The 26,695-nt window shown below is 41.3% G+C and overlaps 1 protein-coding gene across 5 annotated transcripts in view; it reads right to left on the bottom strand.

Annotated features, from left to right (window-relative positions):
• PRDM1 (PR/SET domain 1) overlaps positions 1–26,695 on the bottom strand; it is a 102,738-nt gene that overhangs the window by 59,258 nt on the left and 16,785 nt on the right. The window contains exons 1-2 of one of the 5 annotated variants that reach the window (XM_048299426.1): positions 5,138–5,245; positions 3,485–3,556 (exon numbers count right to left, since the gene is read on the bottom strand). The exons of 2 other annotated variants lie outside the window; for them this stretch is intronic. The gene's annotated coding sequence lies outside the window, so the exon portion shown is untranslated. Of the gene's footprint in view, positions 1–3,484; positions 3,557–5,137; positions 5,246–6,234; positions 6,256–26,695 lie in introns of those variants that run through there. 2 more of the 5 variants (XM_048299420.1, XM_048299427.1) reach the window with 2 other exon arrangements.

The raw sequence follows: 26,695 nt of genomic DNA, 5'->3' as shown, positions 1-26,695 counted from the left end.
CCCAAGTACTTAGATCGGATACAGGTTTCTAAACTGCAGAAAGATGATTTCACTAGGTTTGTGCCCACGCAAATGGAACTCAATGCTCCAGATGAGTTCCACCCTTGGAGAAACTGACCCACTGACGTTTTGCCAGGGGAAGAGTCCCTCTCACAAATAAAGACCAAACACATGCCACTGACAGGTCTTCTGTTGGCAAGTCTTTCATGTCAGCTGCTGCTTCTGCTCTTCCTTCATGAACTGCATTTCCTCTGCATTTGGAATCCCTGTTTTCATCTACCTTTTGATTTCTAGCTAACAGGAATGCTATTTAATCTTTACAATTCCTAACTTACACATATGCTTAGCTTCACGTACTGTGAATGGTTCCACTGAAGCCTGAATTATGGCACATAAAGCTGAAACATATGCCTAAGCGCCTGCAGGATTGGAGCCTGAAAAATGGAGTATTTACTAGCTATTACCCTTTTGATGGATCCATCCCACTATAACGATGGATAAAAGTGTTTATTAAAATTTTTGAAGATGAGAGGTACTCCATAAGTACATGTGTGGGGTAGGGGAAGTGGAAAGACCTAAAGACACAGGTTGCACTGGCTGCCCTGATGTTTGCCATAGAAACCACACATCATTATTAGCAGCTGCAGGATTAAGAAGCTTACGTGTTTGAGGTAGTTCCTCATATTTTGGATAAACACAGCCAGATAGTGCAGTTTCTTGGCTTCCACCTCAGTTCAGTCTGCAAAAGGAAGATGCCCCACATGGACACACCACTCCTTGGAAGGCTCTGCTGCAGCAACATCCACGCTCAGCATCAAAATGCACAGTCGCCCCTGTCACCATGGCCTCTCTCTCCTACCTGTGGCCAATGGCTGAGACAGCATGGCGAAGGGATGAGAAATGTCTAATCTGTATTCCCCTTTGTCAGGAGGGCAGGGAAGGTCCCCCGGCGCTCCCCTTCAATCACATGCAGGACCAGGTAACTCCTGTCCCCTCCTGAGCTGCCGGGGCTGTGGAGGTATAAAATATTTCCTAACAAAAAGAAACTGGATCGCTTGCCTTGGGGACCCATAATGTTTATTCTGATGACAATGGAAGACTGCTTTGATCCCCACAGCAGCCACATATCTCTGATTGCAAGCAGCAAGCCCACGTCAACACACTTACAATGCATGTACCAGCCTCCTTCCTCCTGCCACGCTGGATGTCAGGCTAATCAGTTTGATCTGACAGATTTTAATTAAATTAATTAAGATCTTTCTGAATGGACTTGATTAGTGTTCCACAGAGGAGTCCCTCATGAAAAGGAACACTGTCAGGAAAAGCACTAATGTTTTCTCCTCTCATAATGAGAAGTTTCTCGGGTTGTTATTGGATTTTTTACACCATTAATAAAAGCACTTTATGAACACATAGCATATGATGGGTTTTGACACCCTGTTGTATTAAATAACAATAGTCTTCTACACACAAAGAGAAGATTTTCATGTCCTCCTTCAACCAATTTTGTTACTGCCAAATCCACCATTTCAAATAAGATGACCTTATCTGATTTAAACAGAAATATGCAAAATTGAGACACAAAACAATCCTGATCACTTCCAATCAATCTTCACAGAGCAGCTTCTTGTACAAATATTGGGAACTCAGCATGTGCAGAAAGGAGATGTTGCTAACACTATGAGAGGCCACCTTGTTCCCTGCATTGGCTTGTGCAAGAACCAAGACCATTTTTGTTCCACCAGACTTGACTAAGATTGTATTGGCATCATTTTCAAAGGGTTCTGCATGGACAAATCCCCCTTTTATCCGTACAGACGCAACAGCATGACCAAGGTAGAAGGCATCACCTTGCTCTCCACACCACATCTGTGATCTGCTTGCCTGGGATCTGCAAAAGCATTGGGTCTGGAAAGCCCCTGGTACTGGTAACAAGTGGCCACAGTCACAATGTCCACAAGAGGCGTCCCACCAGCCAAGACAGGCACAGCCAAGTAGCAGGTCCTGCAGCTAGTAATGACCTCTGCTGTATCACAGGCAGTCAAAAGGCCTTGTGCTGCAGAAGCCTATTAAAAAGTGACATGGAATCCCAAGTTCACGAATAGAAAAGCTCATTGTACTCTACTTATAGTAAAGACATCCTTGACTAGATGATAACCATTAAAATGCAGTTAATTCCTACCACTAGTTTAAATTGAATGTACTTTGAAAAATAAACTCACCTCTAAACATTTTTTTAATTTTCCCTTGTATAGCAGGCAGAAAGTGGACTTCTCTACCCACTTTTTTTTTATCTCGCATTTCTCCCCACTTTCTATGGTTAGTTTAATAGCAAGTGAAGCTTCTCAATAATTGCAAAGGATTTTGAATTCAACCTGAGAGGAAGTAGCAATGATCTTGTTGTGACTGAAAGAAGCTCAGATACTGAAAAAACACTACTTCATCCACCAACACTTCCTTTTTCCCTGAAGCCAGAGTGGTCATTCCATTATCTGGAACGGTCAAATGATGGTGAGTCCTATGAATTTTTTTTCTGAGAAAGGCTGAACAGGGGAAGGGGACTCTGAGGTGGAAAGACAATGTATTTGGAATGGAAGTCAAAATAAAGGAGAGCTAAAAACAACACTGTGAAAAGGACAGAAAAAGGAGGAAAAAGATTGAAAGCATAAGATAGAGAGAGATTAAGACACAAGGTACTCTGAGAGACAGACTGAATGAGATAAAACAAGAGATAAGGCTGATATCTTCCAAAGAAAGACAAGATCTTGAAAAAGAGAAAATAGTGTTAACAGGAAATTGTCTAATAGAACAAGAAAGAGGGAAGAAGAAAAAGAAAAGACCATTTTAATTTTTAATCCATGACCCCTCTTTGTTTTTTGTTTTTGGCTTTTTTTTTTTTCATTTTTTTCAACATGTCTGATACTCTATACATATTACAAGAAAATCTTGTGTTCTGATAAGTCAGCCCCCATTTACTACAGCGTTCCAACAAACAAATGCTATTCCAGCTTATCTGCTGGTTAGTCTGAATCCAGCAGACCCAAATGCATTTTCTGGTGTTATTTTGGTTAGTCTCATGGCTTTCTGAAGTTCAAACTAATTTATTCTGAGCGTGAGCCAATAAGTAAAGTCTTCTCATTGTACTGAGATTAGATTCACATGTCAATGTACAAATTCCATTCTCAAAAACATACCTGGTTGCAGCATCTGTTGCTGTTTTATTCTCATGACCACACTCAGACAAGAAATAGAAATTGGCTAGAGTGTAATTCTGTCAAGCAATTTCAACAGAAACATCTATTTTGAGACATTTCTGGCTATTTTATAAAAGCTTCAAGGAAAAAAGGCAGATAAACAAAGAGGCATAGATTTGCCTTTGCCAGAAACAGAAAATAAAGGGTTTTCTTTAATAAATTATATAAAGAAAGATAGGCTGCAATAAAAAAGACACAACCAGAAGGAAAAAGAATTCAGTGCGACTGACCTTCAAGTTCCCTCTGCTCTTTCATTAACTGTCCACTGAGGTGATCCCTGGCCAAATACGGCAATTGAAAGCCTGTCATAGAATTACAAGATGAATTAGGGACTGCTGCCACAAATTTACAGCTACCAAGGCCTCTGCTGATTACTTTTTCCCAGACTTGAAACTAATTTCACTGGAAACACTCCTAACGTGGCCCCAAGATCAGCATCACGACAAATGAGGAACGGGAGTAACACTTTTCCCTTCCAATTATCGGGTGGTTTTTTTCTTCACTGTGGTTTGTACGCAAATAGACATAATTTAAGCCAGTGTGACATGAAAGTGCCAGCTCTAACATGGATTGTTTGCTTCCTGAAAAACTTCCCAGAGAAACCCGAGTTTTCAATTCCCTTGCGGAAAGGTGACTCCTGTATTTTTTTCTTTACCTTCTGACTTGCAGAGCTTATTAAATACCTGCAATCATCAGCCTGAACAATTACTGACTCACCGCACTATCAATTGGAAAGCTAATGCAGTTGAAACTGTACACAGATAGCTCACTACAGGTGAGTAACTTCACATGCATGGGTAGTGTCACTGCACTTGGTGGCATAACTCATGTGCATAGGTATTTGCAAAACCAGGGCCTCAGATTGTAAAAGCACTGAAGCAGAAACCAGATCTTATCTGCCTGTAAAGCACCTGGCAGTGCACCTATCTCTGCCACTACATAAATTAATTATCATTAGCATCTGAATTTTGTCAGCTCCAGCATTCTCCTCCAACCTCAAACACTGAATTTCTTGCCAGAGTAGTGTTGGTGCACAGTAGATGATAATAATATGTACATGAATACTTAACTATTCTGGCATTCAATGTAGCGCTGTTTCAAAAATTTCAATACAAGATGAACACGTGTAAGGCATCTGAAAAGCTTTTAATGTCCGAGGCCTGGGTGGGGTAAGGAAAATCTTTAAAAGTAAAAAATACACTGAATTGAAATCTTGAAATGTTTTGACCTTTAAATGGAACCTTCCTCCCCTCCTGAGGTTTAAGATAAGTTCAGCAAACAAAATTTCACCCTAGGCTTGACACATAATCTGCTAAATTACTGAAGAAATAAACAAACACTTTTTCCTTTTAAAAAATTCAACATAATTTCAAAAGTCATCAATTTTTTTAACTGCTCGTGAGAGTTTCTGCATATAAGCTTACCTACAATGTAAAGTCTTCAGATTTTAACAGGAAATACATACTTAGAAAGAGAGAAACAGTTGTGAAATAGCACCTTGAAGATAAGGAACTCTGAGCAAGATGACTTTTGGTCATCTGAAGAAAAGAATAGTCATCTTCCTTAATCATTTCAGACTGATTGCTTCAGTTTGGTAATCTCACATTTCAATAGGTTTTTACTGCTGAACCTACAGAAACAGGGAGGGGGACAGGAGGGGATGGGAGAGGACAGGACTAGAAGTGCTGGTCAGTTCACTCAACCCTTCCACTGGCAAAAAACCCCAAACAAACCAAAAACACCCTACACAAACCAATCCCAACTATGAACTAGTAAGTCGAAATGGAAAAAAAAAACCAAACCCCAAAGTCAATCTAGTTCTACGCAGTTCTTATCTCCCTCGAAAAAAAATTGGAGGGAGCATTTTTGTGTTTGATGGTTACCTGTCACGTAAAGCTTATTCAAGACAGCAGCTGGCTTTGATGCATGTATGGGCATTCAGTGCCACTCTTTCTCCTCTGCTTTCTCTTTTGACTTTCTCATCTTTGCTAGTGGACTATTTAGCTCCTTCAACAGCACAAAATACTCCAGTGAACAGTGAAAGCTACTGCATGCTCATCAAACCAAAACTAAACGGAAATTGAGAAAAACAAACAAAACCAATCAAAAATATGAAGGATTAAACTCTTCACTCATTTGTTTAGGTAAGACAGAAATCCAATCTTATAAATCCCATGCCAGCAAATACATTGTAACTGTAGTCACAAAGACTCTGATTAACTTACATATTACACAAAAAATATTGCCTCATTAACATGAAAAAAGAAAGTGCATTATTTTTCATTCTAGTCTGAGGCCTGCTTGGATAGGTATGGACACAAGAACTCTTTACCTGCTACCTTATGACACCACTATTTAGAAGCTGTTTTTCTTTTGTTGTCCCAAAAATCACGAAAGTTTCACAAGTCAGTTTCTGGTAACACACATTTCCTTGAATTCTTAGGTGGGTCCATTAAAAAAAAGTTGAAGAAATTTTAGCATTTTTGCAGGAGTGTGATGCCAAAGTCCTACCACGTAGAGCAGTACTTAAAAAAGAAGCATGTTTTTCATGTCGATGACAAAAAGGAAAGGAATACCAAGATAAATTAGTCACAAAAAGAATTACAGAAATAACAGTGTATGATTAAAACACAAACAATGACAATGAAATCTAATCTATTCTGAATCTTTACCTCTTTCTCTGCTTGTGTTGTGTAATAGAAAACCGAATACACTCACAATATCTCACCCCAGAGGAAGAGTCTCTCCTAACACAACATATACCACTTTGCATCTAATAACTATGTACATTTAAAAAAAGAAGAAAAAAGGATTTAACTCGGAAGAGTGACAAAAAGTACAGCTGATAACTTGACTACAAAAGCACTTCCTTAAATTGTGCATCATCTTGAGGGCTTCACCCACCTCAAGAAGCCATCCTTGGTGGCAGCTACTTACACAGCTCTTTCTTTGCGTGGAAAACACTAAGTGGAAACCTCACCTTGGATATAGGTCAGCGCATCAAGTGTACTCTGCTGGTCAGTGCCTAGGGCAGGCGTGAGCAAGGGCCGGCTGGCCGCTTTCACGCTGAGACCTTCGCCAACAGTTCAGAGTCTTTATGGAGTGAGAAAGTAGAGCAGAAGCTCAGAGAGTACATCTTTTAAGCAGGATATTTAGGAGCCTCTGCAATCCTTTTACCAGACACACAAATGCAACCTCGGCTGCTTGCTGCTTTTTTTGTTTTTCCCCCCCTCTCCACTCTAAAAATACTAACCCATCCTCTGAACTAGTTGGAAGGGACTTGCGAAGGGGTGGAGTAAGGGAAATCAGTGCACAAGTCACCTTTCAGCCACCTATGACATCAGCCTGCTGCCCTGATTCCTTCATTAATACCTTTGAGCTGAAAACAATGGGCCTACCATTAAGCACCACACAGTTCGAGATAAGAAAGCCCTAAGCAGATAATAATCGGTGCATTTAGCTGGATTTCAAACATTCAGCTGCTTAATCATTTCTTCCTCACTGCATGCTACCCAAACACACGGGGAATGCTTTGGACGCCTTGGGCTAAGGAAGAAGGAGCTGGGGTGTGGGGAAGAGGACGGAGAGAACAGAGCCACAGGATGGGGATTGGGGGGGAGAGGGGGATTTCATTGGCAATCCTCTCCCTGGGAAATGAAAACATTTCTTAATTGCCATTAGGGAAATAGGTTAAATACAGGCTTGGTAAGCTGCTAAGGGCTGGCTAACAGATTAGAGGGGATGGCTGTTGAAGTATACTCATTTCCATTATATGACAGACCAGGGAATTTTTATTTTCTTAATAGTCTTCAGAGACTGTTCTGTCAGGCACTGGGTGTGAGACTGCTAGTTAGATTTTTAACTAGTCACCTTCCAGCTGACGAAATGAGGCCCAGTTCTCTGGCCCTGAAGTGACTGCTTTCCTGTTTCATCCAAGGAAACAGAAACTGCAGGACATGCTGACAGGGAAGGTATTGTAACACCTGCCGGCTTTGCTCACACAAAATAACAATGAGTAATCGCAGAATCAGAGAAACTAAAGGCATGATGCAGCATACCTGTCACACAGGAGGAGGGGTAAAAAACTACCTCAGGATCCCCAAACACTGAACAGACTCACGAGCTGTGCTCAGTCCTGCCAGGGCTGAGCAACTCCTCACCTCTGAAACCTTGGGGCCCACGCTGGGGAGAGTGTGGGCAACTGAAAAATCTCAGATGCCACTGCTAAGATCCTCAAAGCCCTCTCCTTCCCCACGTTCTGCCAAGGCACCTCCTTCCTGCCTGTGCCCTTCCTCCTCTCTTGTAAGTTCCTCAAAGGCCCCATCTCTAGCTTATAATGAGGATGATAAAATTTTTAGCAAACTGAGCGGGAGCAAACGGAAATCAAGTTTTCTTGTAAAGGGGCACAGCCTTTACTCATCCACAAAACTAAAAAGCAGCCACAGGCAGTACACACAACAAAGCTGAGACACCATCCTGTAATCCTTCGTCATGCAAAACTCCCTGGGGCATGAGTGGGAGTTTTATCTGAGTAAGGTCTGAGTTTTTTTAAGGCAAGTCTTTGTTCTGGGGCTCCCTGAAGCCAATATACTGAACTATTCAAACGACCATGGATTGGCAGGTGAAGTCGACAGGGGGTCATTTGAAGAACAGGTTTCTGGCAGCAATGCTGGTTTAAAGCAGTTGCTGCCACCTCCCTCTCTCTACCTGCTGACATATTTACCTTCCCCCACCCCAGTCTTCTCCACTGATAAAGACACAAGGATTTGTACAGCTGAGAGCAAAATGGACCAAGGAACTACTCTGGCTGTAAACTACCTTGTCTGGGAACTCTTCCACAAGTTTTAACTTACACTTATAAACAATTCCGAGGCAAGGAACACTATGGCCATGATTTAATAAACAAGGAGCAGGGACACACAGGCTACAGACATGGCTGCAACCATTCTATGTCACTGCCAACTACTCACCCAGGAGGGCAGGGCCTATGTCACATGTGCCAGCACCACTCATACTCCTTTATAGGGCTGCATGCAAGTCACCTACCGGTAACAACCTACCTGGTCTATCTTTAACACCCAAGCCTTGCCCAGGTATTGTCCAAAAGAATGCTAGATGAGTCAGGCCAAAGCTGCTAGCAACCCTCCCCACCAGGGCAGTGTATATATCCAGCACCTAAGGCTCCTGTGCCCAGTAGGCACAATCAGTCTCTGAGCTGCTGGGCTAGTGATTGTTAAAGGTGTTTTGTCTCCTCAGGGAAAGAAGAACAGCCTAGAGTGATCTCCATGACATATGATCTTTTGAGATATCCACTGTGTATCCATCTGCATCATCAGACATCTCAACACACTTTAAAGTCTGGTGCTGTCAGTTCCATCTATCTGACTAAATGTAAACTTCTCTGTTGCTGATGTCTGAAAGAGATTGTTAAATATGTTGTAACTGTTGGCTGGTTTTCTCCACGGACAGTCAAGGAAGATCTGAGAAAACTGACTCAAACTCTGGCATGTGAAGATGGGTGAAAAACACGCCACCCCTGCTTCCTGCCCAGAATCATGCTGGAGGTAAAGGTCAGCCATGAAATTTATTTTGGATGTTCTCTCTTTCAAGTCAATGTGCTTGCCACAAGATGAGACCCAAAGCCCACTTACGTGGGTGTACGGACTGTGGAACAGCAACCACTTTGGTAACAAATGGTATTGAAGTCCATTTGCTCGTTTGTGCTGCTATCACAGATTCAGCCAGCAAGGGCAGAAAGCTCATTCATTTACGTAGCACTAGCCTGTGTGTATCACTTCACTGGTAACTCCATGGACCTCATTTACATGGAGTGTATTTCCCAGGAGCACACTGGATCTTGATCTGACGTCAGTAAGAAATGAATAAGCTCAGCATCTCCCTTGGTTCTTGCTTCCCTTTTTCAGCTCTCATTCAGAAACGTTTGACTGTTTCCCATACATAGAAATTATCTGTGAATTAAAATTAAACCCTGAGCTGCGTATTCTTCCCAGATGATCCAAGAATTGATAGGAATACATACACCAGGGCAACCAGGGAACTAAGGTTATAGTGTGCTTGTTCTAAAGAGCCTGGGAGAGATCCTTTGCATCTGCCAATCATCTCAGGTCAGAAGTTTTGGTTTTCCTGTGACCACCCATTTAGTCACAGCCAATCTAAACCAGCCACAGCAGTGCCCAAAAGACAACAGAATAAGGAAAGTACATTTTTGTGTGGTACCTGCCCACAATATCCTTAGGAACTGAATGCAGCCACTCTGGATGGGTGTAAGAAACACTGGTTTAGGGCCATGGAAATCAGTGGCAAATTGAGAGTGTGCCTTTTGTATGAAATTCTATAATAACACTGAAATCTCTTTCTTAAAGGAGAATTATTAACAGTTTTCATTTATGCTGTGGTAGAGGGAGAACAGTGGGGAAGTAACAGAGGAGTCTACTGTTACCCCAGACTGACAAGACTTTTTTTCCAGCATAGGTACACTCCAAGATATGCACCCTTTATTTACATTTGGACATGCAAGGTAAGACTTACATGCAAGTGTAAGCCTTTCCAAACACATGACTATGCTATGGTGCAACCCTTCTTAGCAAACAGCGTACATTTATTTGTGTTCAAGACCATCTGAGTGTCTCTGAAAGGCACTGCAGGCTAAGCCAGCACAATCCGGCTTCCCAACGAAGAAAAACGATGCTGTCTTAAATGTCATAGAAAGTCAGCTAGTGTGTTTTTTTTCTGTCATTAAGGAAATGAGAGGTACTGTTTCGAAGTACCAGTACAGCAGAAAAGTAGTGGATACACTGTGCTTAACATGAAGTACTTTCTTTTACAACCTAAGTAGCACACAGGTAATTTGTCTCTTTCTGCAAGTTGTGACAAGTCAAATGACTCTGAACCCTACCTTTAGCCTGCACAGTCTTGTAATATAACAAATTTATTTTCCCTGCTTATTGCATAGGCATTTATACTATGTGTAAATACAGAAATAATGTATCTATATTAATGAATGGTCTCCAGAATAATATCATGACATCAGATGATTATCCTTCGATGGCATAAAATTAATAGGGTCAGTGGAAGAAGCAGCTTTGTGGTAAGCATGAGAACTATTGCTGCAAACAGGGCTCCCGATTCCTAAATATAAATAACTCCAGATTATTGTTTTTTGAAGTTATTCTTTACAAGTTTTTTTCCATTTCACGCATCTAAAGAGAACATCTCTATTACAATATCATATTCTAGAAGAAGGAAAATTAACCTCATCAGCAATTCTGGAATCCACCATGTCATTAATTGCATCTCAAACCATGTTTGGCAAGCCAAAAATGTTTTGAGGAATCCTGGAGAAGTAGCTGGACAGAAGTCTACTTCTAATTATATAAAAATGTTGTGCTGGGAAATAAGTTGCTTGTGACTTAACTATTAAGAATAGACCATTTTTTATCAAAATGTTCCTTGCATCCAGTCCTTTACACTAAAGGAAAATGAGGAACAAATGGACTATATTCCACAATGTGTGAAAATCATCTCATCTACACTAGAGCAGCTCCACTGCAGCCCAGTACAGACACATTAGCAAGAAACTGTAACTAGATGAAGTCAAAGAGAAATAAATTTTAAAGATTAAATTTTATTTTAAATAAATAATGAAGTGAACTACCTGACACAGGGGGTTGTCTGCATTACTTAATGCCTTTAAAACAAGATTCAATGGCGTCCTAAAAATAAGCTTCAGCGCATTCATTTAGGACATGACACCTGTGCAGGAATTACTGGGTGAATTTCTATTACTGATGTTCTGCTGAAGATTACTATGTGATTGTAACAAATTTAGGCTTTAAATTCTATAAACATGGGGAATGTGACCACCACTACTTATGATGTGACAAAAGAACTCCCTCAACTATTAATTAGAAAAGGAAAAATAGCTTTAAAGATTATTAACAGAGTTTTTCATTATTCAAGTACAATTTTTTTTCTGCTGTCACCCTCTTATCCCCCTTTTTATTCAAAACACTACTATACAAGCCTATTTCAATATGAGACCAAATTAATGTGGGACTGACTTTGTGCACGAAAGGAAAACAAGCCTGAGTTCCTATAAACCTTTCAAACTTTCATTCCACCTCCTTCCCAGTTTGCACGGAGGAGTCTATTTTACAACTTTATCCATGTAATGATCCTGCAGACTGCTTCTTCATGCCAGAATTTCTCTTTGAAGTTTGCTCTCCCATTAGTGTTTCAGTGTAGGTATTCAAACTGATGGCGCAAGCACAGCAGAACTCCAGAACTGTCCATGTTCCATCAAATACAGTTGTTTCATGTTGCTCGTGATTTACAGTCTTAATTAGTGCTCAAAAGAAGAAGAGCACATCTTGGTGGAGCATCCCCCTTCCACACACACACACCCCCCTCCTCCCTTTTTTATTTTTTTTCCTTTTTTTTTTCGTTACAAACCAGTGCTCTCAGGGTTTTGTTGGACATTGTGCAGGATGGCTTTGCCAAGTAGAATGGAACACACTTAATACTTTTCCTTTATAACCTTTGCAATAAATCAGCTACCACTCCACTTACTCGAGAACAGCCATTAGTGTCCTGTCCCCTCCCCCAGCACTTCCCGAATTTTAAACAAAGTAGGAATAAACTGAAGCTGAGCAGAGCCAGTGAGCCCAGTAAATCAGTTTAATGAGAACTGAATCAATCGTATGAAGTCCACTACTGAACAAATAAGGTGGACAGGAGAGGCTGAGCTTTCCATGGAGGTACTGGGGATGGGGAAGCAGGAAAGCCGGGCTCACATACTTCATCTTCAGCAGTGACGCATGTCTGCTGTGAACACTCTGTTCTTTAGAATCACATTTGCCGCAGCTTGCTGCTGAATTCCTTGTTTAGATTTGGCTGTTTCCTCTCCTGTTTGTGGTTTAGCTCCTCCATGTTTTCCCACAGAAGTGGAGTTTTCTGTTTACCCATTTTCACCACTTATCTCCTCTGAGATTCACTTTGACTCTCTGTTTATCCTTCTCAGGTCTTCCCTATTTCCACATTTACTGTAAGTGAACATATGTGCACACACACACACACACATATATATATATACATACACACACACTACTGTTCCATTACAAAGTCAGAAAGTGAATAATTATATATTTTCAGGAATGCAGGGTATTAAAGAAACCACAAACTTTTGTGTATGACAGCATGTAGACTCCGGACATTCAGCTTTAAAAGGGCCTTGCCAAAAGTGTAAACACCCACCAAAATTTTTAAAAAACCCAAAAAACCAAGCCAAAACCAACCAAACCAAAGAACAGTACTTCAAATGTTTTTTTTTTTCAAGCCAGAGGGAGTAACTTGCACAAGTGGGGCCAAGTATGAATTTTCTCAGTCAAAAAGGGACTAAGAGGCTTTTTACTTCGCATACATCAGTTGTCATCTTGGAGACTTTTTCTTCACTTGGTCTCATGCACTCAGAAAAAGGAGCTGTTAAAATTTATTAATGAGCAAAATCAGGAATTAGTATGTCCCCTTTGCACAGGGCTGTGCTACTGTCCTGCTCCAGCTATAAAAACTGATGGATGAAGAAGCGCGTGGCCCAGCCATTCAGATCACCTCTGTGTGTCTTCCTCAGGACCGCCAAACCTCCTTCACCTGGGACTCAATAAGACAACCTCATCCCATCCCAGATATCCCAACCCCAGCTATAACTCTCTTTTCTCCTTGAAACAGTCAACCCTTTTCAAAATTAAGGACACAAATACGGATCACATTTTCTCTTCTGTCTTCTCACTTCCTCCAGAATGAGCAAGCAGAGCCCATTTGTGAGATCCTACTATCCCGAGTCCCAAAGGTTAGACCAAGATACAAACCTTTAGAGCTTATTTGTGAATGTGGTCCTGTTTCCAGAACATTCCTGTCTTCACCGTGAGTCTAAAGGAAGAGTGCAATTTGATTCATCACCCCGAAACACTTCAGAATGATACAGCCATCCTTTTAATCCCAGCAGGTCTGTCAGTGAAGTCCACTAGAGCATCCAGTGCTTCTTCTCTGCCAGTACATCGATTTCTCAGATGCACCATTGCCCATGAAAAATTTGAGTATCTATTCAATTTCCAGACTTGGCAATGGGAAAACCTATTACCACTGTCACCCCTGCACCATCTGCATGGCTTCTGGGAAAAGGCAACTAATTAACATTGCTAATTAGAGAGACAGACAGGGCCACTTTGCACCCTCTTGCCCCCTGCTTTCTCCTTTCCCAGCACAAGGGAGAGAAGAGAACACACCCGGAGCTGCCAATCTGACCTCGGAAATGGAGACCCTCTGCCACTGCAGGCACAGGAGAGACCATTCTGTACAGTTAAGGATAGCAGGGGCTCCTTATGTGTTTATGAGCACAGTATTTAAGGATGTTAAGATGGTCTGTATTAGAGGAGGTGAGGAACAGAACTTATTTACTAGAGTAAATTTGGAAAACCTGCTTATCTACCATCAGCTTGTACTTCATGCAAGACCACCAGTGCTGTGAGCTCTTTGGAGCTCAGCTGTGAATCTTACAAGATAGGCTTTTTTAAAAGCCTTGTACTTAAAAAAATTGTGATTTTGTGGGAATCTCAGCTGTCATGAAAGAAAGAAATGAAGTGTCTAGTCTTGGTGACAAAGAAAAGCCTGAAACTGAAATCTATTAGCACCAAGCCCAGAATTCAAAATACTATGTTCATAACCTGTGATTTTTAAGACAACTTCATGATCTGACTTACAATTCTTGAAAGCTTGAGTTTGATAATATTATAAGTGATATTCTAAACCCCCCATATTCTCTGATTTTTTTTCTTGGTTTTTGTCGGTAAAATATTCTGTCATAATACCCTGACGTAATTATCTCCTTTCTCCAACCTCTAGACCAATGCTTTGCTCTCCACTGCTTTTAGCAACTTGCTTCTAGTGAAGCCTGTGGTTTTCTGACAAAGTAAGCACACTGTGTCTGCTGTCAACGGTAAAAAAGCCCAAACCCAAATGATAAAAAAACAAATGCAAAACAAATGATACTAGCAAATATGCAGCTTCAAGCTTCTGCTATGCAAAAGCACATTGAAGAACTCAAGATATAGAACATTAATTAGGACTATATTTGAAATTGTTTTGAGTACCTGCTGTTCTCCTTGTCTTGTCTTCTGTCTGATGGGTATTTAAACTACCTAGGATGACCCATGGATTCCGATAATCAAAAGAACTGAGCAGTTAAGAAAACCAAACAAAAAAGGAAATTAAAAGCAAGTCCTTGGCACAGCTAATTCACTCTTCATTCTAAATGGTTACATATATCTCTAACCTTTGTAAAAAGAGAGAGGAAAAGGTACTGCATCTAAAATAGAATAGTAAGAGTTATAAACTATAGTTTCAAAGAGCTTGGAAAAGAGAAGGAGATTTCACTGGACGGTTGTTCTTTTCTTTCTACTATTACCAAAACTTTGCAGGGATCAGGAAAACATGAATCCAAAAATTATTTATTGTAACAGACCGTTGTTCTGGTCATAGTCACCAGTGGGTCAGTCAGATCCAAAGCCCTCTGTAATGAGTCTCTCTGTTGATTTCATGGCTTTGGATCCCGACCAATGTTTGTGCATTTCTTTCAAGGAACAGTTTTTCCAAATAAGCTGGGATTTTTTTGGAATTATTCCAAGGGCTACGTGACACTTTCAGGAGTTTATATTCATCCAAGCGACTTTGAGGAGACAGTCCTCTGTTATTTTACATGGAAAAAGCTTGGCAGAGGATGGGAAGGAATGAAAAGCACTGTATGAATCCATCTAGGTATTTCTAGACCCTTCTTTGGAAGGCGTCCCTCAGATTTGATGTCACAGGCAAGGCAGGCAGCAGCACACCATCCCTTCCCTTCCTGCCAGTCTTTCCTGAGGAGCAACCACAACCATAACCTGAATGGTTACAGAGAAGGAATTAGTCTCACTGCGCTCCTGAGAGATTTTTAGGGCTGGAGATTTGGCTAGTGCTACGTTTGCTTCACATGTCCAGAGAGGGGGAGGTGGAAGTTTGCCTGCTACAGGGTGACTCCCAGGTGGGGTGAACCCAGCATCTTGCTGTCCGTTCTGCCTGCAGACCTGTGTAGGGAATGCGCACAACATTAGGGGCACTGGCTTAGTGTGGCGATCCCGAACTACCACTGCAGCTCCCTGGGCACCATACTTCTCCAGAGCTGCAAGTCATGCATTCCTCCAGTTGGCTTCTGGTGCCAAATTTTTCAGAAGTGCTGAATGTCTTAGACTGAAGTGGTCCTGTGGTTGCCAGAGCTTGCATGGTAGCTGAACAAGTCCTCAGCCAACACCAAGTCAGGGAGGGGAGGAAAAAAAGTGATGTAACATCCCCCGATATTTCACTTTCCCTGCATGCTGGGGGGTTCAAAACATCCGATGTGGGGCACGTTGTCTCTCAGCATTGAAAAACTGAATTTTCAGCAGTACCTCTCTCTTTACTAGAAATAAAGGCCACCACATGCCTCACCATCCTCAGAAGAAATGTAAAGGGATAAAGTCATTACATTTGCCTCCCCACAAAGCAATCTGGTAACTGCTGTAAAGCATGAAGAAGCAAAAATTAAACACACGTTCTCCCAGTCATGGAGTATAATTAGAGATATGGCTGAAGAACAGAAGACCCACTCGCTAGCTGCAAACACAATTTTTTTAATGCTTGAAAACCCTTGTGATATGTTTAAAATAAATACCCAGCTACAAAAATGCTGTTAATATTAAAATTATGTGAAAAAATCCTTGGCAGATCTCTGGGATCTACCCAACTAACACTAGTACCAGAGTGCTTACAGATATATAATTAACACAGCTTGAAACATTCAATACAAATGTTGACCAGCCTGAAAATTTTAGTTTTACAGCAGTACTTCTGCACAGATGGAGTAATACCACGATTTGTTACAGCAGCAGCCTGATAGAATAGTGGTGAAAGCACGACAACATCTTATTAATTAAAGCACTAAGTTCTGCACTCCATTTTTCCTTCAGTGGACACAGAAAGGTATTCAGGCCCTTCAGTGCTGGAAGGGTATTCAGGTGGTCTCTATGCTCAGTATCCTGAGGTAGTTATGTATTTAACCTCCATTGAAATCAAACTGTTTTGCTAGTGCGTGAGGGACTATATTTTGACTCTTTAGCAGCTTTTTATCGTATTCACTTAACAAACTTTCTGCCAAAAATCCAGGCCAAAAAGTCCCACTGCACATGCAGCTAGCTAGATCTACCAAATTTACATTAGCTACTCCAAGCAGAAAATAGTGTGTTCATAAAAAACTAAAAGTGTTTTGATTCAACAAATGCTGTTGCATAGACCTGCTCTTATTCACTTTGTGATTTTGACTGCCTCTTGCAAGCACTACTGTGAATACTCAAAAGCACTTTTTCAAATGAAAGAAAATCTGAGCATCTAGTGTCGGCAAGCCTTGTAAAGTCCATACATGTTTACACTTGGCATCAGATTACACATATTTGACTTCTTGATTTACTGAGCACACTTGTGTTTTCTCTTCTTTTGTCAGAAATAAAATACAGCTATTCTTAAGAGAAGTCTTTGTTTTTAAAAAGACCTAATTTGTACTGTATGTTAGGAGCGTTCACTTTTCACCCCACCCAGAGGAGAAGCCTGATCCAAATACCAGGGGAAAAAATTAAAACTCAGAAGAAGTTAATTTGGGTAATGGCAATGTCTGTTTGCAAGATGTAAAAAAAGAGAAAGAGAAAGAGGACAGACACTGAAGTCCTTGGACAGGTTTGGGGTTTTTTTGCTGCATCACAAAAGCAATTCTGTTGAAATCTAACTCGGAACATCGCCTGAGTAAAAAAGAGAAACACAGTTCTTAAATTATTTTGTACTTTCCATGTAGAGGAACAGTCAGAACTGTATGGGGTTTTACGCCTTCGTAGTAGCCAGCTTATAAACAGTGCAGCTACCAGTCTTTCCATAGGAAAAACAGTGTTCTGTGGATGATAATAACATGACTAACTGCTTGAGCTTCAGAGGCATAGAAAGCCTTCTACCTAAATAAGGTGTGCTGTCAGGCCATCTATTATTTAACAGACAGCTGGCAATTAATAAACATTAAATGAGAGTCAGGAATTGGAGAACAATCTTACACAAGTGAAAAATTTGCACAAGTTTACTTTTCTCTTATTTCCATGATTCTCCAAGAAGAATATTACATTAATTCAGATGAAAGAGAGGGGGTTTTATTTGTACAATGTGTGTTAACAAGCCATCAAGTGGAACATTGGTACATAAGTGTTTGAGAATCAAACTCATAAAGATAGCAGTAGCCACAACAAAGTGAATAACTAGGTGAGACCTGAAATTCTCAACATGTTTTTATGGATTCTTACATGCAGGAAAAGGAAACTCGTCCAAATGTAGAAATCAGGTCAAAGAAAAACATTGTGTGATTTCCAAGCTAATTTAGGCACTGCCCTATCATTGATCATTATGCAAGTGAAAAGCAAAATAAATCAAACACCATTTGTTCCTGCTAATAATTTGAGGGAAAACCATAATCCAAAGCTTTTTTTTCAAATGTAACAAAGTGGAACTGCCTCAGAACATGGCTGGATGCCTTCTGCACACAGCCAACCTAAAATCAGCCGAAAAGAAACCATTTATGAGCAAGTAAACAAACAAAACACTAGGTTATGAGTCTTACTGTCTCTCTAAATTGTCTGACAAATGAGTATACTTTGCTCTGCTGCCATGGGCAGTCCTACTCTATGTTTGCAGTACTGGAGCCCTACTTATATTCCCCATCATCTAAACACAATATATTCATCTAGGTGGAAGAAAAAGAACAAATTGTGCTTTATCTGTACAATACATTGAACATATACTTTTGTCTTTTGTCCTAAGTGTGCTAATCCCACAGCATTTCTCAGGTATTTCCTGCAGTATCTTGTCTAGAAATAATGATTCTCACACATAACTTCTTTCATAAATCTATCACAGTTCAGTATAAAATTAACAGTGACAGAGAAATGTGTATCTTCTTATTTTTATGACCTTAATGTTGGAGGCTGTTGTCCAGAGTTACTGTGAGTGCACGGAACAAATTCAGGTCCACATAACATCTTCCTGATAATGTTGCAATTGATAAGCTATAAATCAACTTTGTGTGATTTTCGTATGTGCTGTGAAATTGGTGATGGCTTAACATTAATTCATGATCTTGCCTCAAAATTTCATGATTGAAAATAAAATCCATGATCTCAAAACATGGCCAAGTTGTACTTTTCCCAATTTCAATTTTGGCATTTTTTCAGAGTCAGAACATAGGACCAAATTTGTAAGAGAGGATATAGACACAACCTGAACACATTATTTGCAGAAACTCACAGAAAAGAAAACTTAGATATTTTATTTTCAGCTGAGATGTAAAATATCCTCCTGGGAATTGCTATTAAGATGTGATTCGGGACCCCTATATTCAGTTTGAAGAGTTATTATTTAGACTTACAGGCTTCCACAATAAATAGTTGTCTAATGCTTTCTCAGAAATTCTCTTTGGGCTGTTAGAAATCTCTGATTGGGCAGTCACCCCTACACTGGGGAAAGCTGCAGCTTTGTTATTCATCACTTTTTTCTCATCTAGGAGATGCTAGACCAGTAGTACAGCATGGCACGCAAACAGCTTGTAGAAATAAGGAAACCACATTCAAAATTATATTTATTAGGGTTCATTTAATGAGTTTCAAAGAATTTTCCCCATCTGTTTTATTCGATTTTAGAAAATAAACCGTGTGACAAACTGATGAAATCTAAAATAGGAAGGTAACTATAGTTGCGTGTTCATAGGAGGAAGGACAAGCGTGTTTCTCTTTAGATTAGAAAAAGACAAATAAATTTATTGTATAAGTTTTTTTTGTATTGCTGAACAATACATATTTTTTTGTATTTTAGCAACTGAGCTGTGTACTTGAATTTTGAGATGCTGCTTGTCTGCTTTAATAACCACATTAATTATAGTTTTATGCTGAGTTTTCTGGAACACAGAGATGTTACAACAGTAGAATAGCACACATCCTAAAGGAGCTTTCCTCACAGGGAATTTTGATGGGACACATGGAGGAGTGCTCACAGATCCTGTGAGCAAAAATCCCAAACTACTTAAAAATTTTATTTAAACATTTTCAAACAGAGATGCACTAACTGCACTTCTGAAGGGATGTCCTGAAAATGTGGATTCAACTGCTTAGAAGCCAGAGCTGCCACAGTACTCGTTCCTGTGGTGGCTACTGCTTGGCCAACCCCAGGCATCATTCCTAAATCACTGTAAACTAGCACTGTCTGAGAAGGTTTGCCATTTTGATCACAGCTTCTGCAAGGAAGCACCTTGGAAAGAGGAAGCTGTGTAAGTCCATGCACACCAGCTAAGGATCAGTGACTCTACCCTGCAGAAAACAGCTCATGAGAAGCTCACTGGTATCTATTTTGCACTTCCACCACTTGTGATACTGGAGTGCTGCACAAGCTGAGGACCGGTGAAGTTTTTTTTATCCTCACTCGTATTTTGTCCCTTTTAATTACATTAATTTCACAGTGTCTGTTGGCATATTTTTAAGCTAAATAGAAAGGGTATTTTCAGTTTCTTCATTGTCAGGATGTGAAGATGAAAATGTCTACATATGGGAGCCTCCCTGAAAGCTTGTATGAAACAGGTGCAGGAAGAAATAGTCTGTGTCTAAGCACTACAGGGGTCTGCAGGAGACACTGCTATAAAGTGTGCTATGTGTCTTGAGACTGTTCACCTATGGTTTCTGGTTAAAAGCTATAACCTTTAAAGTATTATTTCTCTGCTAGGTGGGATGGAAACAGAGTAACTAGTATGTAAGACCCGAAACCAGAGTGCTTTGCAAGGTGTTTGTGGTTCAGATACTAAACTACAATTTGATTAACCTCCTTAGCAAAATTCAGATGACAAACGTAACTTTGGTGAATTTGTTTTCTGAAAACAAAAACTTCTGTAGACTACTTAAAAGATATTAAACACTGTTACAGTGATTTAATGAGTGTTTAGTTTCACTGCGACATTGGAAAATCAAATAGTTTCAGTTTGAGCTTGAGTAAATTCTTATCAAAGACTCTCAGTATTTTCAGTTTTATTTCAAGAAAGTTTATAGTTTTTGTATTGCTGAATTTTGTTTAAATTAGTAATGCAAAGTGCCTCTATTGTACAAAGTCTGCATTATTTTCTTTGCCTAACACAGTGAGTGCATGTCAGCTGCCAGGCTTGTCCCTGTCCTGCACCTATGTGGGTTCACCTGGCAGCTGAGGTCACCTGGGCTTCCTCAGCTTGTGCAGAGCAGCTTCACACATCAGCCTTTCAGGCTTCACCTCTACAGACAAAATATTTCGGTCTTTGTATCTCCCTCCAATCCACTGGCTAAGCACAGGCCATGGGGCCAGTTTGTTTTGCCCTGGCATTTGACTCTTTTTGAAGAGCTGGTGCCTACAAGGGCTCCACCTTCCAATCACTTCCCTGCTGATGTACAGTGCACACCTGTGACTGTAGTTTTTGGAGGGCAGCTGCTTCTAGCCCAGCACAGCCAAGGCCCTTTGTGACCTATTTCACATTGCTGTGTGACAGGGACTGCGTAGCTTCACTGACCCTTTTGGTAGGCACAGACTCACCTGGAACCTCCAAGCTCCAATACAAAGAGCAGTAACTGAGGCAAGAGGAATACACTGATTGGTAAAACTGATTTCAGGAAAATTTTGTGGCAGCTGAGAAAGCCTCAAGGAAAAAAAAAAAAAAGAAGAAATAACTTTTAGATAAAATTAACAATTGTACCAAATACCTCCATCATGGCAGTTAGGTGACAATGAGAAACAGGAAATCTCACTTACTTGCGTAAGTGAGAAGGGCTGGAGACCTTTAATAGGCTAACTATAATTTCCAGTATTTTGTATTGCTCACTCTGTGGAGCCAAAAAAAAACCAAGACACCCTGTATAAACATGAAGCAGTATTACAGGAAACATGCATTTTTCTTAATTTCAGGGAGTTGCTTTCCACATTTGTTTACAGAATCACTCATTCTGTTTACAGGCACATTAACTGCATGAGTATCATTTTTCCTCTCTGTGATTTTTATACTCTGTGCACTCATTCTGAAAGTAAGTCAGTGGACCCTCTTTTATGCAAGTTCAAGCCTCACATTGCAACACAGTCATTATGGTGCTTCCTACATGCATTAGTTTTTGAAAGAGCTGACCCCAAAATAAAATGATGCAAATCATATTAGCGCTCAAATGGAGTGCCACTGTGCCAGGAGAAACAGAAAGGCACGAGTTTGTCTCTGGCACTGCAGCAGCAGCAGGGGCTGCTCAGCCAAGCTGCAAAGTCCTCTGCTGGGGCTGGGCAGGAGGAAGCAAGCCTAGGGCTGGCAGCTTGGAAGGGAGAAGAGGGGGGACCAGGGAGTCTGGCATAATCACAGAGGAGAAATGAAAAGCAAAAGGCAGAACAAGAGAAAATGCATGCTGAAACTTGAAGGAAACCAAAGTGAAAGAAACAGGTGTGGACAAGTAGATAAATGATGAGGGGAAAAAAACAATCAGTCATGATTCTTATTTTCAAAAATAAAAGAGTAGATGAGAAGGGAGGACCAAGCCCATCCTTTAGACAGAACACAGGAAAAGAAAAGGTGAGAAGGAAGGTCAGTATGAAAAATGGAAAAGTAATGTGGGAAAAGGGAGAAAAATCTCAAGAAAAATGAGAAAATTGTGATGCTTGCCCCTCCACCCTCCCCCCCAAAAAAAGCTTCTCCCTTGTCTTGTTTTTCTCTTGGGAGAAAAAAAAATGCAGACTGAAAGAAAGCAAAAGGATGATTACATTCTCACAGTAAGGAGATAAAGGAGGGGAGCAAATTGGATACGAACCGTATTCATCAGAGGATACGGAAGTGAGTAGCTGAATTCAAGAACACTCCAATGCAAAAAGAATATTTCTTCAAGAAGGAAAACTATCTGTCCAGCAGAATTCCTAAAATATTACTGCAATCCCACAACTTCATCCAAAACCCCAGTAAATAAAACTTTCGTCTGAAACTTTTCCCACCATTCCAAGACAGTTGGTATTTAATCTAAATAACCTCCTGCTGAGTGTTGATCGCAGCCTGTAGCTCTGCAATCCAGCCTCATCACAGCCCAGTGTAAATAGAGCTTTAATAAATAGTCAGCTGAAATCCACTCAAATTCCAACTTGCTTAGAGTATGTTCTCTATTTCTGAACTCATAATGGCTGAACCAAAATCTGGAACTTTGCTATGTTTGTGGAATGCAGGATTTTTGTCTTGGGTCTCCAGCTGCTGTGAAGTCACTGCTGTTTTGTGTATCAGCAATTTTGACTGGAAAAAATAGAATGTGTTTTCAAATATGTGGTAAAATCGGCAGCTATGGCCAGACTAGAGTAAAACAAATGCCTCAATGGTAAATAGGCCACCAGCACTGCATCTCAGGTAGAGGCTAAATAGGGAGACCAGAACTTCAGCCCAAGTTCTTCCCACCTCTCTCCAAATGCTGCTTTTGCAACTGGTTTGCTTCTGCTCATTACTCATTTTAATGGCATAGGCACCTCACTGCCTGTCCTGTGCTCACCTTGAATCCCACTGAGCCACACCTCATCACAACAAATCCTCACTGAACAATGACGGATTTATTGACATGCACGGGGTCCAAACACGACAAAATTAGATTTGTTCAAATCCAAACTTCACAGGAACCAGGAACCAAAAAAACTGCAGGCACAATTTCTAATTACATGGGCATTTTTAAACTCCCTAGAGACCTACTGCCCCCCTGATAATTTTACCTTGAGGAAAAAAAAACAGAAAGTGCCCGTTTGCAAGCAGATGAGGACGCCTCAGTCCTCACTTAAATGGAAAGCACTTGCTACTTCAAGAGAGCTGTGACTGCAGTTGCTCCTTTGGCCAGATACCTCTTCCAAAATAGCCCCTTCCCACCTGCCAGGTCCAATCAGCAGCCCAGAGGAAGGCTTTTATAGAGTCCAGCTATCATTTCCTCCTGCTTTAGATCCAGTGACCCAATGCTAACACCATTCCCCACTCCCAACATTACTGCGCTGACTGACAGGGTCAGTCCTTGCTAGATGTCACTAAATCAACATCCCTGCAGGGTCTCTTTCCAAAGGGAGAATACGCCGTCCTGGGTGACCTTCAGAGTTCAGGAGTGACTGACGCAGAAGCCCCACACCATCCATCACTCCGGCAGGAAGGGACATTTGCAGAGGATCAGAATGGCACGGGACTGCCATGAACTTCCTGCACCCTGCTTCCCTGCATACCGAGCCCCACTGTTCCCAGTGGTTCATTTATCAGGAGAAGGGAATAGAAGGTGAAGTCAATGAAGCTGCATTGAGTGCGGCAGAGGTCAGGCCCAGGAGGGAACCCAAAGTGCGCATACACACATACACAAGAGACACAGAGAGAGGGCAAGTATGTTTTCTATTAGCTGTCTGCTATAAATATTACCTTTCAGGTCAAATATTTTGTTTTGAAAATAGCCAAATCCCAAGGACTACTTCCACTCATCAATCTAAAAGGAGGGGAAAGAAATGTCAATGCTTTCTTCATCTGAAAATTAGCTCAAAACAAACAAGGTCATGGCTGTTCCATGGCTAACAGTGATGAGCGACTTCTACCAGCTCCCGTTTTGTTCCTTACCTCGGTAAGAGAAAAGCCAGATTTCTGATGCATGGAGGAGCAATTCCCAGGACAATACCTAGAGGGGCAGTCCTTCATGTGAACTGTGATCTGCAGTGCCTATACAGCAGATCTAGAACTGACCAAACTAATTTTCAACATGAACATGTGATGCATCTAATGCCTTACCACAAAAAGATATTAAACCATATAACTAAAAGTAATGAATTACAGGGTGGATTAATTTGCCAGGAGATATGACCCTGCTTTAATACCTCCTTTACAATTAATAATGGCCTTAATGGCCTTATTTAAACACAAATAAACACTCCTTCACCATACACTGCATGTTGCTGAGGAATATTTGTGAAAACCCAACTGCTTGGCTGACAAGTATCACCTTAGACCTGATAAACAGTCCTGTTTTCCTTAACACAGACCTCATCGGGGATGGGAGGAGTCTGGGGGACACAAATCAAGAGACTGCTTTCTGAAACCCCTCTGCCTGTCCTGTTTCAGTATCTGTAACAGCTCACAGCCCCAGCTGCACGCAGGCAGTCACGGGGAGCACACCTGCTGCACAGATGCCAGTGCAAGAACCACACTGGTCACCTTTCCCACTGGCATCTTCTCTCTCCATTTGCTGAGCAAATGGCAGGGGTGAGGCCTGTGTTTCTCTGCTCACAGCCACACAGAGGGATGGAGTCTGGGCAACATGGACATCACAAGTCGGCAGTTCTGACACACACCCCTGTTTGAAGGCTCTCCTGAGAGAGCAGAATTTTCACTCCTTTACACAGGGAGCTCAAGCATTGCACCGAGTTTCATAAGGCGGCATCAAAACCCATCAAACTCCCCTCTAAGTACACTTCACAAAGACAGCTTTTTTCATTCTGGCAGCTACAATTACACATGATAACTCCTCAGTGTATTTTTTATGGCCTGGTAAATACTCTGCATATGTTTTGAAAAATAAGAGAAGGTTGATAAGATTTGACAACATTCCAGCCCAGGAGCAGAGTACCCTACCTGGCATGTTAGCTTTGCCCCATAGAATGGGAGGAGGGGACTCTATGCACACCTCACCCATTGCTTTTCACTCTCATCTCCCCATGGCAAAAGTGTAACAGGCACCTTGGTGCTCTGGCTCCTTTCTCTAGTCCAAATATATTCATTTTCCTTGACCACAGCCATGCTAGTAGTTACACTGCATAGCCAGTTACTAACAATTTTTATACACCAGTGCAGCCAGCACTGTATTGGCAGAGCTGGAAATATCAGCACTTTCTGGGATGGAGAGGTAGGAAGTGGGACAGCAGAAACAGCTATTACCACCAGTTCACCTGTGCCACACATTAGTAACTTGGCAGCTGAAACATCATTACAACCTAACTGGAAGCCTGGGTTTTGACAGTGATTTTCCAGTGCAAACTTTATGCCTTGTTTTGCTCTTCTCTGGCTCCTGGTGCAGCAGGGGCCAAGGAAGCAAAGTTCTCAGGGCAACCCTTCTGTCCCTGCACCCCAAGTCTCTGCACTGAGAAAACATGCCAGTGCATGCACCACAATAGTGACTATTCGGCTGTGATAATTAGTGTGGGACGCCTTTAACTTTCAATAATCAGGTTCAGCATGTCCTTAACTAACTGCAAAATCCCACCTTCTGCTATCTTCATGGACGGCCTGAATTCTGAATGAAACTGACACCCTCATCATACAAATGTTCGCTACCTATGCAGGAGCTGAGGATTTCTTCTCAAACCAGCCAACATCATTTCATGGCTGAAGTATGAGGACCAATGATCCATGTAACAGATTAATTACAACAATGTGATGGGAAAGAAGAATACCTAGAAGAATACCTAACCCATTTTTTACAAAACCTAAAGGTACTTCAAAGACAGTGGTAGAGTGCAAAAAGTATAGCAGAAAGGCAGGTAAGATGCCCCACTTAGTTATTTCATCCTTTACCGTTTTCCTACCACATCCATTGCCTACAATACAGCATTGGAAAATTTACCATGTTCACACATCCAAGGATAGAAGTCTAATTTGTGAATAATTATGACTCAAAGAGGGGCACGCTCTTGTCAGATCAGGTATATCAAAACGAACTCCTTTACAGTGAGAAAATGCCAGGGCAAGTGAGGACTGTGAAGGAGAAAGGTGTGAAAGAGGGATCCTTATGTTCTATATAGGTCTTGCCCCAGGCACAGAAACAGGTATGAGCAGCGGCGGGGTGAAGGGCAAAGCTAATATTAAGAAGGGGTATACATTCAGCAAAGTATTAAACTCTGTAGGTATGGAAACTGCTATGTGTGCTGGGAACCAGAGGGAGACACCAAGGCATCCATTGCCACCTGGGATGCTGCTCTCTGGGGAGCAGCATTTGATGTCCATTGGCCTCTCCGGTGGGGGTATGTCTGCAATAAGCAGCTGCTATGCAATTGTTTACTGTTGTTATGGCTGCTCTGGTTTATGCACTGGAATGGGATTATCTGGGGGGGTTTAGGTGATTGGGCTGGCATGAGGACTGGCTGGCTGAGACTCAAGCCAGCCAAAACAGAGATCACCCTAGAGGTGCAGAAGGTGGATGGGGGTGGAGAGGACAGGAAGGATAAGCCTGTATCAGCCCTTCCACCCCACAGTACAGCCTTTTATACACAAATCGAGCTCAAAGCGCAAAGGTCTTGTTACAGACAAA

The sequence above is a fragment of the Corvus hawaiiensis genome, chromosome 3, assembly GCF_020740725.1.
Source record: "Corvus hawaiiensis isolate bCorHaw1 chromosome 3, bCorHaw1.pri.cur, whole genome shotgun sequence".
Taxonomy (NCBI): Eukaryota; Metazoa; Chordata; class Aves; order Passeriformes; family Corvidae; genus Corvus; species Corvus hawaiiensis.
The sequence above is the reverse complement of the archived record's forward strand: the minus strand, read 5'-3'. Positions and strand labels throughout refer to the sequence as shown.